Genomic DNA, 12,257 nt, shown 5'->3' on the forward strand with positions numbered 1-12,257 from the left:
TGATTTAGGAAACTTAAATTACTGTGATAGGGCTGAAGTATTTCAACATTATAGAGGTTACTACTGCTAGAAAGAAGGTTAGGTTCTGATTTTATATTGAAACGTACAATGCTATTTAGCTGTGAAACTGAATTCAGCATAATGTAGTGTGCTCTGAGCTTTTCCTGTTCCCTATGTCCCTTCTTAAGTCCACTCGCACAAGGAGAAAAACAAATGTCCCTGCTGTACATGGGGGAGCAGAAGGGGTCTTTATGGCAAGTTTCGTTGTTTAAATTCCAATTTTTTTTCTTTTTCTAATTCATCTACTTAATGGAGTTGGGTTTGGGGCATGAGGACTGGGGCAATACCAGTGAAACTCTGAGGAATCTTTTTATTTTTTTTTTTTAAAAACAAAAAAGTTTTTTTAGATTAATTACAATCATTGGGCTTTTTCTTGTGTTTTGTTACCAGAGTTATTTCCCTGTTTTCAGAATCTTACAGCAGGCACTGAAAAGTAGGGTGCATGTTACTTCTCCTGAGACAGTTCAGAGCAGTCTGGCAGTAGAGCTTCTTTATTTTTCCGTTTGCATTTTCCCTGCATTCAAGACATCTTTTAATTAATGGTGAATTAATAAAAGTTAAAAAAAAATAAAATTTAAAGATGGGGAAAATAGTCTTGTGTGGTTTAAAACAAGCTTTCTTCTGTTGTTGAATGCAGAAAGACTCTTGTCATACTTGCAGTCTAAAGTTCAAATATGTCTTGATTGCAGTGCACTGTCCATAAGGTAGAGTACAAAAGGGTCTTTATATGTAAGCAGTTCTCCTTATTATGGCAGCAAGGGCTAATATCTGTTTTTCTGCACTTCTCTTTCCTTTGAATATGATCTTAAAATGTGATTTTGTCTTTTATTGTGCTCTTAATAAAGAAAAAAATCTGGTTTTACAGCAGAGTTTTTACAGAGAGAATGCCAGTGTTCTTGAGCCAAACTGTGCTGTTTGGAGAGTTCCAATATGTAGTTTACTCTGTTTAAACAGGCTGACAAACATAAAATCTCCACATACGGTTTTGTGTTTTAATGCCTTGTTTTTGTCATTCTTTTATGACTGCATCAAAAAAGTTAAGCCTACATGTTTCAAGAGTAGACATAAGGAATACTTATCAGTCTGAGGAAACATATTCATTACTCAGCCTCCTTGTAGTTTTATTTTCAGACTTACTTGATTTTTTCCAATGATCAATTTATGCAGATTTTTTTTTTTTTTAATATGCACTTATACTGGGGATTTGCTGGTATCTTGAGACATTACGTGAGTGGGCACTTAATATCGTTCTGTTCTGACACTGATCCTTGTCCAAGAGGTTTAACTATATCTCAGTAAAAGGCAAGTTTTTTGCCACAGTTGTATCACATGTTGATATCTTTGTCAGTTGGATTGGTTGAAAGCATATTCTCCAGCCCAAGTCACTGGATCTCTGAGTGATGCTGTATCTTCTGCAAATCTGAGGCTTAAGGTAAAATTGAATCTCTTGGACTTTACTGTATCTCATTACAGCCTAGATTAGGTCAGTCATGGATTTCTAATGAATGAGGAGTGCTTTGCTGCTGGACTGTTAAAACCTGATGGTAACACCAATTTACCACTCAATCTTATATCAATGAAGAAGGCCTGCCTTTGTGTTTTTAACTCACCTTGCTTCTGGCATGCCTTTTGTCATTTAATGCTGAACTTGGCTTCATATGTCATTCTGATCAGTGTATAGATTGAGGAATAACAGTCTATAAAGGATTCCTAATAACATTGCTACATCACAAGGGTGCTTGCAAGAAGATGCGATGATAAATTAAGAAAGTAATTCAACGATACCTAATCAGTCAAGATGGGGAGTGCTTATTCAGGTGAACTCCCTGTGCAGGTATGTGGTTTTAAAAGGGAAGAACAGTTCTGTGGTTTAAGTAGTCCAAAAGGTGTGCAAAACCTTCCAGTCTCTGCTTCAAAGTTTGCAGGTTTAGGGAATGCTGCGTAGTTCAACCAGCTTGGAAAATACAAATAATTCAGTGAGCACATGATGTCTTCCACTGTGTCAGGAGATGATTGCTCTTTGGAAATGATGCATAGACAGAGAACTTCAACTGTTGTGGTGACCTTGCTGAGATCTTTTGTCTCTCTGGCAGAGGTACTGAGTAGAACTGTGATATTGGATAATGAGCCAGACTTCCTTGGATTAATTCCAGTATCCTCTAGAGGTCTTTGAAATTGGGAACACCCTAGCATAGGTGAATTGCAGCCTGTGCCAGCAGCAGTGATTTTCAAGAGCAGATCAATACGCACTGTTCCTTTGGACTAATTTCTGGTGCTGTGGTTGAACACATCTGTTGTTTTAATGCCAAGATTCTTGTTCAAAATGAGGCAGGTCCTGCTAATTTTGATTGGCTGGAATGGCTAAGAAAATTTTTCCTCAGACCTTCTCTCATTTGTGAGTTTCTCTTTTACTATCCCAGCGACCTGGGAGTCATCATACCCTGCTAAATTTCCAGTTTGTAGTATGGCTGCTTGGATAGCTTTGCTTTCTGGTATGCTTTTTCTCCTTCCTTATAAGAAAATTTATTATTACTAGAATGAAGGAGCCTGCTATCCTAGACTGTTGAGTTAAATGATAACAATTGGACATGGTAACACATTGGACTATTTTCAGTGAAGCAGGAGATATCCCAAATATCTAGGGTATGAGCCGGAGCCAGGATCTCCTCTAAATCTCTTCCGAAGTCCATTTGGCTGCCAGTTTGGCCGCTTGCAGTCTGGTCTGCTGAATGCCTCTGTCTTTTCATCCGGATGTTGTGGCAGACTAGTGAGATAAACCCTCTGTTGGCGTGCAGTCTAAACCTCATGTCCCAGTCCTGCATTTTGTTGCTGCTTGGTCTTATAACCAGAGTCCAGTTGGATACATTTCAGGATTCTTCACAAAGTGAAAACATGTCTCCATGCTGACATCAGTCTTCTTTCCTATTTCTTCCCTATACGTTTAGGGTTTTATTGTACATGCTGATCTAGGTTCCAGTATACGCCACAGTGTAATAGATCATGAGCTACATGAGACTGTAAATGTGTTATATGTTCACTGTGCTCAAATAAAACTATAGAACATCATATGAGAGCACTCTTGTTTAGAGTATTGATAGAGCTTGGATAAGCAGTAGGAATTTAGGTTTTGGACTTTGCAGAGGTCCCTGGCCAGTCTTCATCCATCTTCTCTGAAAATCTGTAATACGTGCTGCAGTAGTATACTTATAAGTATGGATTTCTCCCAATTCTGATACAGACTTACTGAATTTCTTTTCTCCTTGGTATACATATTCTTTGCACTGGGATCCTAAGCTGCTGTTATGATCAATAGAGATCTAGCCTATACAGTCAATAGTGTCTAGAGAATGATTTATTTAATGAGCCTCTAGGTGCCTATGTTAGGGTAAGTTGAATTGCTCCCCAGGCTCCTCTGATTGCATTGACCTCCATTGACAATAATGGGAGACGTCTGGATTTAGATGTGTGGAGCTGAATCTTATTCCTACAGATGCACACATTTAGTTACTATTCTACTTCTGTTTAACTTTCTTAGTCGTTTTTTATTGTACCACATGCCAAATTTCTGTCTACTTTGCAATCTGTTAACACTCTTACATCTCTTTCAGTGATAATGCTTTCCGTGCATTCAGTGCTTTGCCGTTGAATGTTTTGGGGACTCTTATTCTCTGCCATTTCTTGTGAAACGAATAGCCTGGCTAATTTACTGCTTACCTTCTGCTGAAAGGTACACTTCCAAGTTACATCGGTTAACTTCCCTGAATATTGAAATGTGAGAAACACTGATTGAAAAACATCAGCAGAACAATCTGAAAGGCATTGGTGTGCTTGTAATCCATGGAGTACCAGAAGTGCAGTGTGGGGTTTTTTCCTAACTGAATGAGGTTTCTTGGTTTAGAAATTGATTATTGGATTTTTTTTTCCATCTCATATTAAACTTTCTAAATTAGTGTTTTATGGACTAAATATTTAGTAAAGGATTCAAGATTGTTCTCTGATGTTAGAAAGACTTTTCTTAAGACTTCCTTAAAACTGTAGAGAATGGTCTGCAGAAATCTGTTGAAAAAAGCCCATGTTTACAGTAATCAGGTTTATTGAGTGTTCATTTGTTATTTGAAGGAAAATATCAAAGTATTTTTATAGATACTTAAGAAAAGCGTGGTATCTCTTATGGTGCTGTCAAATATTGCCATTTTAATTGAGCTGTTTTAATTCTTGTTTAAAATAAGGTTTAATATTTTCTTCTATTTAAAAAAAAGCAACAGAAGTTCTCATCACCTGTTCAGTGTTAATTACCATCTAAAATATTTATTTTCTTGCTATAATTCCCAATTTCATTCTAATTCTTGATTATAATTCATAAACATGACTATTTCTTTTTGTAGTTGTTTCATTTGAAATGACAAGGAATTTACACCTCTATGTTCAGTAACATTCGGAACCTCCAGCATGAAACTTTCAGTATTTTCAATAAGATTATGTATTAATTTGTTAGTGGAATTCTGATACAGGTGAAATTGTCACCCACAAGCTGATTTTTGCCTTAAAACGGCTGTTCTTTCAGATTTTTCTTTTTTTGACAGTGTTACTGAAAATTTTGCAGTAAGTTAAGCAAATATTCAGGAAAAATAATGATTCTTGGGAATATCAAAACAGTGATATTCACAGATACATAGCATTTTCATCTTTTTCTAAGTTTGTAATTTTTGGAAATATTACCGATATTAGAGAAAATTACTAGTATAATTAGTAGAGTACTGTGTGAAATGACTTAGGCATTATAATCCCATAAAGAATTGGAGATCAGTGCAGTGTAATATGGAAAGGGTTTATTTCTTTCAGATATATCTCTTTTTCTCTAAGAAAAATGCTACGTATAGGTGATTCTATGCCAAGAAAGTAGGACATTATGCTGGGGGAATCAGATCATGTTCTGTAGAAATAATCTTTAAACAAAGACTACTGTATAATTCTGTAGTCACAGAGACATTTCAGTTTACTAGAAGTAGAAATTAATCAAGTATTATAACAAACATAACTTAGTATTTTTTTTCCTACTCTTACTGGTGAACATTAAAACGAAGTCACAATTTTACATGCTCTTAATTGTTGTTTAAAGTAGTTTTTAAAGTAGCATTTACCTTTATGATGTCCACAAGCTGTTATACTCACGGAAACTTATAGTGGCCGTCTACAAAAGAGCATTCTTCCTTGTGCCAGTTTCTTGTTTAGAGGCTTCAGTTTGAAAGCAACTCCTTCATTGTTTGCTGCAAACAATCAAATCTGAATTGAAATGTCTCTTCTTTGACCATCTGTTTTGAAATACATCTTCTGTATCTGAATTTTTCAATATAATGTACATGAAACATTAACAGACAAAAAAAAGTATTGATAACTTAGATACAGAAAGAAGTACTGCAGTGTCTTGAAGTAGCTTATAAAATCTTTCATAGATTACCAAGTGTGTGCCTAAGTAAAATCATGTTGTTATAGCAGATGGCTTTAAGATGTGTTGTGCTGATAATTTGATGCAGTGTCTTAAGGCAGAAGACAGCCTGCTATGGTTTATTTTATATTTTTCCTGGTTCAAAGTCTTGGTCCATGTAAATGTGTGGAGAAATAGTGTATGTAAATTGTATATTTAGCTATGTTATAGTAAGGCAAGCTTAGACTACTGTAAATAAAAGCCTACATTATCATGTTTTTGCATGAGTGGTCTGGGGTAGCCCAAAAAGTAGTTCATCAGCCACACAGTTTATATTCGTGTGGGTAGTACACAAGGAGTTTGACCGAAACTTTGCTGATTTCCTTGTGGTAGATGGAGCCATCTCCAGGGCAAAGTAGTTCTTGCCTCATGTGGTTTGGAAAACCTGAAACTGGAGGGGAAGAGGTTTTTCGTACTTGATGTAAATCAGTCTGTAATGACTGCTACACAATATATTAGAATTTTCCAGCTCAATTTTAGCTGATGTCTCTGATCTGTACCTTTAAGGTACAAATTGTGCTACAGGTGGAGAATTTAGGATAAATTGAAACTTTTTGTTGTTGGCAGATGGAGAAACATTTATTTGTGCTCCTCAATGACAACCGTGTTTGGGAAAAGATAACCTCAACTGGAGGTTATTTTAAGAGTGAGCTTAAAAAAAAAGTTGCTTGGAAAAAGATATGCCAACTTAGCAGTGTCAACAGTAATGATTTGAGTGGCTTCCTAGGAAATGGATGAAAAAGTGAACAAATTATTTCAGAAGGTACACAAGTTTGTGCGATAAATTTATGAATTTGAAGCTGTTATCCATACAAGCTCAGCATTTTTAGACAGGAAATTATCCAATGACTGTTTAAAAAAGGTGTTAAACCATTACTACTTTGAATTTTGCAGAGTTGGAACTAATCTGGTGGTCAGCCAAGAAGCTAGACAAAATTACTGCAGTCATTTTGCTTAGTTGTTAGACTTTAAATAAATAAATCTCTCAGTACCATAAGGAATAGATGTATAAAAAATTGCATGAGTATATAAAAGTAGTTAAACCGAAACATGAAAGTTTTGCGGAAGTGTGAACCTGAGCACGCAGGGCTTGGAAGACCTGTCAGCAATTTATTTTCCATCCTAATACACACACTGAATATCTGAATTGATAACAAAATTTATGGAGAACCTAGTTCTATTTCCAGATCTGCATACTAATCTGCAAATACAACTGATAGAAGGAAAATAACTCTCACTGATGATGTTACTTTTATTCTGCTGTAGCTGGAAGGCCTTGGGAATGTTGTTTGTTATTGTTCTCTTTTGAAAGTGTATTCAGTTGTATCAAATTGTTGTGCAAAGCATTTGACACTGTCCCACACGACATACTTGTCTCTAAATTGGAGAGACATGGATTTGACAGATGGACCACTCGGTGGATAAGAAATTGGCTGGATGGTCACACTCAAAGGGTTGCAGTCAATGGCTCCATGTCCAAGTGGAGAGCAGTGACAAGTGGCGTTTGTCAGGGGTCGGTATTGGGACCAGTGCTGTTTAACATCTTTGTCAGTGACATGAACAGTGGAATCGAGTGCACCCTCAGCAAGTTTGCCGATGACACCAAGCTGTGTGGTGTGGTCGACACGCTGGAGGGAAGGGATGCCATCCAGAGGGCCCTTGATAGACTTTGAAAGGTGGGCCCGTGCGAACCTCATGAAGTTTAACAAGGCCAAGTGCAAGGTCCTGCACATGGATCGGGGCAATCCCAAGCACAAATACAGGCTGGGCAGAGAATGGATTGAGGGTAGCCCTGCGGAGAAAGACTTTGGGGTGTGGGTTGGCGAGAAGCTCAACAGGACCCAGCGATGTGCGTTTGCAGCCCAGAAAGCCAACCGTATCCTGGGCTGCATTAAAGGAAGCGTGACCAGCAGGTTGAGGGAGGTGATTCTCCCCTTCTACTCTGCTCTGGTGAGACCCCACCTGCAGTACTGCATTCAGCTCTGGGGCCCCCAACATAAGAAGGACGCGGACCTGTTGGAGCGAGTCCACAGGAGGGCCACGAAGGTGATCAGAGGGCTGGAGCACTTCTGTGAAGACAGGCTGAGGGAGTAGGGGTTGTTCAGCCTGGAGAAGAGAAGGCTCCGGAGGAGACCTTATAGCAGCCTGCCAGTACCTAAAGGGAACCTACAAGAAAGCTGGAGAGGGACTTCTTACAAGAGCATGTAGTGATAGGACAAGGGGTAATGTCTTTAAACTGCAAGAGGGTAGATTTAGATGAGATGTAAGGAAGAAATTCTTCACCATGAGGGTGGTGAGGCAGTGGAACAGGTTGCCCAGAGAGATTGTGGCTGCCCCATCCCTGGCAGTGTTCAAGGCCAGGTTGGATGGGGCTTTGAGCAACCTGGTCTATTGGAAGGTGTCCCTGCCCATGGCAGGGGGTTGGAACTAGATGATCTTTAAGGTCCCTTCCAACCCAAACCATTCTGTGATTCTGTGATTCTATGAAATTGATAATTATGATGTACACATGACCCATTCTTCCTTCTTTGTTCTTCAGAGGAGAGCGTATACCTGCCAAATGGTCCTTTTGGTGTACATCCTCATTCCATATCCAAAGATCTTGTGTGCATTTTTGTGAGCAGAGTTTATTGAAAATAACATTTCCTTAAATTCCTGTCTGGAATGTAGTAATCTGGTATTAGGCTGTATCAGTTGCAGATTTATGCTTATATATATTTTTTTTTTGAACACCTTTTTATTTATACCTTACTTATACTTTAATTTATAACTTGTATGTCTTCTAGAGAAGGCTAGAAGTGTGTGTGTCTTAACTAAGAGTTATAAGGCAAATTAATCTGCATTAGTTGGATACTCATGTGAATATACCACATAAAAGCAAAATGTAAGTTCCTTGGTACAGTATGCTCATCTATGCCCAGGGAACTTTCCCTCAGCCTCCTTGATTCTGGCTTTGGACTGGTGGTTTAGTCCCACTGATCAGTGCTAAGAGCTTAGTTTCTTATAGGGAGAAGAAGTCTAAGAAAGGCTTGGTGTCACCTGTTCTGGGATCATCATAAGTACATTCAGTACCATACACTGGACATTTTGGTTCATTACAACAAATACTGATGCATAAAAACTCGAAACTACCCACTTGTCATCAGCAGTGCTTTTCAGACCAGGCGTCACGTGCATCCTATAGCCTCGCCTGGAGGAAAGAGAAGTCCTCAAAAAACTTGATATCTTCAGTGATGAAGTTAAAACTCACACTGCTGCTAATCCCAAGATTTGCACATGCCAGCCAGCACCTAAGTGATGAATTTTGATAGAGATGTTGTTAAAGGGCTGTCTTTGCCTCAGCTTCTTGGCTTCAGTGTGAATCAGTTCATGGCTTAAATGAGACATATTTCTTGATCCCTTTCTCCCTCATAGCCCATCCACCCAGCATATAAATTGCAAATGCCTTGCAGTTTTTGGAAAGCTTAGAGAGCTAAATAGAGGAAAAATAACTGAGATAGTTGAGATGTGGGCCATACAGTTAAAGAGTTGCAGAGAATCCCTGTTCCAAAGCCTTACCAACAGTAGGTGATCTAGTAGGTGTAGATACTCAATAATATAATGATGTTGTTTTAACATTGCTGTTTTATAACTCTGTAACATTGTAATTTTGGCAGTAAGTTTCCATTGATATTTAGCACAGACTAGGGTGGGATGTATGTGCATACTCAGTTTTTCTATGGTAATAGAATAATTTTTTGCCTTTGTATTCTTGAGTTTCTTTTGTCTCAATGGAAACTGTCAGGCAGAAAACAAGGTAAATGCACCCACTCATGCAGCATCTTTATTGTTGAGCAAGTTCATATCACACTTCAATAGAGTCCTCAAAAGTTCTTATAGGGCCATCACCAAAAAAGTGTTTTTTCAAATCACTTAATTCGAGTTTTGACCTTTTTCAGGTTTTTGCCATAATGACTTTACAGTAGATTGCAGTAGAATATACTGTAATAGTAGTTTTACAGGTTTTAAACTGTTTTTCTGACATAGTTTAAAACCAAGCAATTTATAAGCAGTTAGAATGTCCCTGCAAACACCTACATGCATGATGTGTGCTGCACATAATTTGTTTTATTTTGTTGAAGGAACTATGAAAATCCTACCACTTTGATTTGGGGGGTTGGAACAAATAGGAGGGGACAGTTCCCTACCTCTCTGCCTTCTCATTTCTGCACATTTCAAACATTTCTAATTATACCTTGATGCTTTTGCTGGCAAAAGGGATTGCTCCTGAGGTGGATTTTAGTTTGTGCCCATCCTAGAGTAACGGTATTAGGAAAGAGCGAGTCTGATCATTGAGTTCATCCCTCAATGTACAGAGAGGGCTGTTCCGCAGGATGTGTTTCCTGAAATGAAATGCCGCAATTCATGGTTTATTCCCACTGAGGATGACCACACAGCCTGTCGGATATTAGCCCTGCTAGAATCCCGTTTCCTTGATCAGTGATAAGAAACGCTGAATCACAAGGATGAGAGAGTTCTTAGTGAAGCATGTAACTGCGCGGGTGCTAACTTGCACCACGTAGCTATGTTATTTTCTGCCATCTGTCACTGGAAAAACTCTGAGATCCAAACAGGATTACAAGAAAGCAGTGAGAAAATACCCAACCTGTCCCAAGGCCATGTTGTGTTATTATGTAGCTGTTGTTTCTATTTACTGCAAGAGCTGCTTCTCTGCATAAAATAATGAGTTAGGTAGTAAAAGTAATTTCTGTGGGCATTAAGGCAAGTGATGTGAAAAGTACAGCTCAAGATTTTAGTATACAGAACTGTCAAAGAGGGGTGTTAATTTTCTGCCAAACTAAGCAATACATCCTGAAGCATACAAGATTTGCTTTTCCCGTACAAAAACCTAATTTAATCTAACGTAACTGCTTGCTCAAATATCCTTTGTTAAGCAAATGAAATATGCTTTCATTCATCTTTTGCAAAGAAGGAGGAAAGGTTCCGGAGCTTCCGGGTGGAAGAATAGGTGGCTGTAGGATCACAGACTCCATCTTCAGTTTAACAGGTTCACTCAGAGGCTTGTAATTAAAATATGCACATCTTTGTATTTGATGTTTGCTGTTTTTCTGGAGTAAATATACCATTTGCAGCTCCTGCAAGAGCAACAGCAGGACTCAGCTAAGGGGAGGGTACCTGTTCTCCTGGCCCTTCCCAAGTATGTGCACGCAACCTAGAGCACATCCTCATACAGTCTTACTCTTCTTTCTAAGGAAGAGTTGGTAAGCCCAGCTGTGTTGCTAGCAAAAATTGTCTTCATTTACTATTCAACCAACCAGTTCTTTTCTCTCCTGAGCAAAACGGTTGGCTTAGATAGGAATATTCCGACGTGCTGGATCCTGCCTGTGGCTATGCTGGAAAACACAATGCTGTTTGTTTTCTCTCTCTCTTTTCTTTTTTCTCTCCCTTTTAAAAAATCTTTTAAAATAGAATAAAGTGACTTTGTCAAATGCACAGTAAGGATTAATTGGTCTATGTTTGTTCAGAGCTTTGGATGTCTTAAGCCTTATTTGGAATGAGTGCTGAATATTACTCTTCTTGATACTTTGACTTGATTATGACCAGCATCTTAATGGAGAAGTTTCTTTTTTACCTTTTGAATCCGGTGCAATTTAGGATTTTATTCTCAAAGGTTGTGTATATTTTTATCCACATTTATTATGTATTTACATATTATGTTATAGATATTTTTCAAAAACATTGAAGTGTTTTATATGAAGAAAAATATACTTATTTTTCTATTTTATTTTAAAGATATTTTAGCAGGTCAAGGTATTTCATAGGTATATGAATATTCTGAATTACTGTCTGGAAGTCCACAGGCCAAACAGGGGACTACTTTTATCTGTAGAAATGAGAGTATTCTTGAAGTAGTAGTGTTACAAGTTGTATGCTTGAATGATTTCTCTCAGTATATTACATTGTCTTACATTAGTAAAATACCAGAGTAAAAAAATCATTGTAAAGTGGTTTTTGAGAAGAAAACATAAATTCTTATGGGAGTTGTTTATATTCAGACACAGAACTTTACATAACTCTAATGCTAAAACTTTGAATTGAGCAAGAGCACAGTTGTTCTTTTATGTATTGTCATAGCTTTTTTGAAGAGAAGAGAGACTGAGGATGTGTAACTGTAAATATGCTGCTTCATTATTTTATCCTATTTAGTTTTTTTAGGAGTAGAAGTGTGGTATTTGAAAAATGTTCCTTGATGTCTTATAGTAGCTAATGCAACTTAATGGAATCCATATGTTAAATTAACTGATTCTACTACAGATTTTATGTCACCTATTGCCACATATAAAATAACATGAACTTATGTCATTGAATGTTCTCCACAGGACTTATCTAAAATTATATATTGATAGTGCTGTACTCAGCTGCCAAGATAAATGTTTGTTTACATCTATATTACATTAGAAGATTTCATTTTATTGGAGGAGTTGGTAATCTATCAGTAGACAAAAGAGATTTGCTAAAATCTTTCTCTTTTGTACAAGCAAACTATACTCCATTTTAAAGTCTAATGAATTGAACTTCAGTGCTGAAACAAAGTATAGGTGAAGCATTATGCTTTGGGAGAACATGAATGTGAACCTGAGTAAAGAAATCTTTATTTCTATTTTTTGCCTGATAAAGCAACCAATTTATGGCCATTTATGAAAGATTTTGA

At 37.5% G+C, this 12,257-nt stretch overlaps 1 protein-coding gene across 2 annotated transcripts in view; it reads left to right on the forward strand.

The window, feature by feature from the left end:
- PRIM2 (DNA primase subunit 2) overlaps positions 1-12,257 on the forward strand; it is a 132,527-nt gene that overhangs the window by 96,169 nt on the left and 24,101 nt on the right. The window lies entirely within an intron of this gene.

Source organism: Haliaeetus albicilla, chromosome 17 (assembly GCF_947461875.1).
Source record: "Haliaeetus albicilla chromosome 17, bHalAlb1.1, whole genome shotgun sequence".
Lineage (NCBI taxonomy): Eukaryota > Metazoa > Chordata > Aves > Accipitriformes > Accipitridae > Haliaeetus > Haliaeetus albicilla.